The 4,247-nt window shown below is 40.1% G+C and overlaps 1 long non-coding RNA gene across 1 annotated transcript; it reads left to right on the forward strand.

Moving 5' to 3' along the window:
• The first annotated feature begins 472 nt into the window (after positions 1-472).
• LOC118288406 lies at positions 473-1,271 on the forward strand. Its single transcript, XR_004785871.2, has 2 exons — positions 473-923; positions 1,023-1,271. It is a non-coding gene; the product is annotated as an uncharacterized LOC118288406 (long non-coding RNA).
• The last annotated feature ends 2,976 nt before the right edge of the window (positions 1,272-4,247 follow it).

Raw genomic sequence — 4,247 nt, forward strand, 5'->3', positions numbered from 1 at the left:
TTCCCACTCTAACTGGGCTGGTATGTGTAAAAAGGGTTTATCTTTGACTTTAAAATGGTGCTGAACTTTGACTTCAGAGTATGAAAACTTTACAAAAAGTTTCAGACAAAATTGGCTTTATACACGCAAACAAGATTCATTTTCAACATTTTGAAAATCTAATATCTTATAAGCTTATGCGTGGTACTTAACTACATAATTATGGATGTATGAAAAGGTTTGCTTTAGGGCTGCAACTAATGGTTCTTTTCATAATCGATTAATCTGTCAACTATTTTCTCAAATAACAGATTCGTTTTTTGGTTCCTAAAATGGTGAAAAATGTCTATCGTGTTTACAAGAAACTCCAAGATGATGTTTTGTTTCGTCCACACACTAAAGATATTTTGTTTACTGTCATAGACGAGCAAAGAAACCGGGAAATATTCACATTTAAGAAGCTGAAATCAGTGAATTTTGACCCTTTTTTTAATAAAAACTACTTAGACTGATTAATCGATTATCAAACTAGTTGGCGATTAATTCAGTAATCGATTACTAATTGATTAACAGTTGCAGCTCTAGTTTGCTTCTCTGAAATTCATTGTTAACTGTTGGATGCAGTTACTCGTCACGCCTCCCACAGATGAACCTCTCTCTACTGCCTCCTTGTGTCCACGTGTGTCTACTACAGCTTCACAACCAGGTCAGAGGTCACACTGTGTGTTCTGCTCACAATCATCCTGCATTTTCACCTTGCAGGATAATTTTACAGAGAATGAAGAATGAAACTGGCAGTTAAAAGATTAAAAGAGAAATGGCAAACCACGTGTGGTGGCCCAGGACCTCGGCTCTGGAGGAGAGAGTCGGGGGAGCGGGAGGCCGAGTCCAGGAGAGAGGAGGAGGACGTCTGTTGCCTCGTGCCGTCACACAGGGCGCTGCAGGTACAACACACACACACACACAAACGAACATTCACTGACAGTTTCATTCAAAATATACTGACACACACACATACACGTTGTCTCTGTCTTTTCGTGAAGTTGTGCTCATGTCAAATAAAGATGAGGCGAGGAGAGAGAAGGAGGAGAAGAAGAGACTGAAGAGAGAGAGCAAAGAGAAGGAGGTGAAGGAGATGAAGGAAAAGATGGAAAGACAGAAAAGCGACACAGAAGAGAGAAGGAAAAGAGAAACATTCAACCTCCTTTTACCTTTAACCCTCGCCCCCCTCTCCCTTTACACACCCTCCTTCATAGATGATAAAAATAAATATAACTTCATTTCAGAAATAATTCTCTCCCATCCTCCTTCATTCTGTCATTGTGATTCGCACAGTGTGAATCCGCCCGCCCCGAGGTTCCAGATATTTACCTCATGTAACTTTCTGTCAAGTGAAGATGATTTTTTCCATTTCCATCTTTGTACGATATGGAGTGTTTCTACAGTTTGTGGGTTTTTGCTGCAGCCGCTGCCTTTCACACAGCAGAGAAGCGCCGCCCTCCAGTGGTGGAGCTTTAGTACTGCAGATGGTGGACTATTCAAAAAGCTCAAATGTGCTTGAAGAAATATGGATTTGAGTCAGACCTTTGGGTGAAAATTAGAGATCTCATCCAAGATTGTACTTTTATTCCAAGTGGCATTTGGAAAACAATCTAAACTATGAAAACTTAACACTTATGTATAATTAATAATTAAATATGATTTATTATTTGAATAAAAGGCCATATCCTCTGATTTCCTTTTGTTACATTTACAGAAACTGAAAGATACATTTGCTTTGCTTTTATGCATCAAAGTGCACATATCAATACATAGTAATTGGATTTGCAGTGCACCGTCCTGGATTTTGAGCAATATCCATAATTCCTGTCAGGGATTATGATGGTTTGTGAGATAAAATGTGCAGAATTCCACAATAGCCTCATTCAACAATTTTAATTTATCTTTCTTCTGTAGTAGTTGTACTTGTACTTGTACTTGTACTTGTTCCAGTGGTTCACGCACATTTATAATCAGCCAAGAGTTCAAACGACTGATATGTCTTTGCTGTTCAATAGGATTTAACATTTTTGTAGCTGAAAAATCAACAGAAAAACAGGGATACAGTGTGATTGACATACAGCACCGTCCAATAGGTGCAGGTCGCAGGTGTAGGTGGACCTGCAGCGTCCTTGAGCTCTCAGTCAGGCCCCGGAACCCCCTCTCCTCCAAATATGAAAACAACAAGTTTTGTTGGCACATGTCCAAAATGTCAAACTGTCAAACTTCCAGTCACACTCCTTAAGAGACTTGACTTCTTACACTTTAAAAGCATTTAAATGCCGCGTTAAACTTCAATCGGATCAGGGTCGGGGCAAAGGTCAGGGGAAGGGTTCCCTGTAGCGGCAGACTCAAGTGAACATCAAATGACATTTTTTTTTCATGATCTATCAAAATGAGGAATATGTTGGTTTCAAAAACAAGTAACCACTACCTCCTTTTCAACGTGGGTAGCTCTCTTCTGTAGCTTTTTACGCCAAATTTAAAAACCTGCCACTTTTTCAGAGGAAACTATATATATATTTTTATATACAAAGCTACTGTACAACCAATCATGTTGCGATCTCTTGTTGTGTTGCGGGCCCCTACAACACGGCCGCAACCATAGCGTTGGAAAAGTTTCGGACAATGTCCAGGAGCAACATTTGCGGACATTTGCGTTCTGACAAGTTCAGGGAAATGTGCAGACTACAGTGCAAGTCTGAAAACAGCTGTAGAGTAAAATATTCAGTAAAGCACAGTGTGCTGTAGGGTGTGGCTACTGTGTGATTGACAGCTGGTACCCTTGTAACCTGTCAGTCAATCAGGACAGAACTTGCAGGTTTTTTTATTCCATGAAATTCCACGGTAACGTTCTGTTTGCCTGAAAAAAAATGTCATTTTAAGGGGTCAATGTTCAATGTACACCTCAATATGACCCTGCCGTCCTAATGTAGTTATTCGAAAATCACCGGCCGTGTTTGTAACACAGACTTTTAGAGATGTGTGGTCTCCATCCCCCAGCCGATAACCCCAGTGACATCACCATGACATCACCGGGGTTTCCTCAATTTGGAAAGCTTCTCGTTCTAAGCCACCTGACTTAAAACTTGTGTCCAAATGTCCCTTTAAATGTTAATCCTAACATGAGCTAAACCTGTGTTGTGGTTGAACGTACATCCACTCATGTATTGTTGCAAAGTGCATGTTTGAATAACTCGTATTTCCAATTCCTGCAATGATATAATCTACTGTATTTTGGGTAATAATGGATAACATGTAATCTGGATTGCGTAATCAGATGATAAAAAAATAAGTAACTATAATCAGACCAAATTACATTCTAAAAACTGTGTAATTGGATTATTGTTACATTGTAAAGGATTTATTGATTACATTTTGAATGTCTTTAAACTATGGCAATTTTAAAATCAAAATTTTTTAAATAAAATGCAATACAATAACCAATGCTATCGGCTCAAGAGAAGACAGCGACATACATGTGGAGGAAATTCAAGCAGCTCTGTCTGTATGTATGTATTAAATTTTTATGATTTATAGATATGTAGTGGTTAGCACTTTCGCCTCACAGCAAGAAGGTTCTGGGTTCGAATCCCGGTTCAAACCAACCAGGGCCTTTCTGTGTGGAGTTTGCATGTTCTCCCCTTGTATGCGTGGGTTCTCTCCGGGTTCTCGCTTCCTCCAGGGCCTTTATGTGTGGAAAGGGTTCTCTCTGGGTTCTCCGGCTTCCTCCCACAGTCCAAAGACATGCAGAATGGGGTTAGGTTCATTGAAGACTCTAAATTGACCGTAGGTGTGAATGTGAGAGTGAATGGTTGTCTGTCTCTGTATGTGGACCTGCGATAGGCTGGCGACCTGTCCAGGGTGAACCCCGCCTCTCGCCCAATGTTAGTTGGGATTGGCTCCAGCCCCCCCCCCCCCCCCCCCCCTAAATTTGTGGAACTCCAAATTTTGTGGCAGCATCCATTTTTTTTTGTATAAAGTGCCATATTTTTTCAAAGTTCGATTTTAAAAGTAATCCACAAGTATTCAGATTAGATTACATTATTTTGTTCTAATCCAATGGATTTCGTTAGTGGTTACAAAAATCGCCATGTCATTTGTATTCAGCAACTAACTACATTTCAAAGTAATATGACCCCAACCACAACCCTGATTATTGTACTTCTTATCCCCTTGCACATTGCTTTTACTGAGTTTGTCCAGCAGAGGGCGCCTGATCTCCACGT

The sequence above is a fragment of the Scophthalmus maximus genome, chromosome 17 (assembly GCF_022379125.1).
Source record: "Scophthalmus maximus strain ysfricsl-2021 chromosome 17, ASM2237912v1, whole genome shotgun sequence".
NCBI lineage: Eukaryota > Metazoa > Chordata > Actinopteri > Pleuronectiformes > Scophthalmidae > Scophthalmus > Scophthalmus maximus.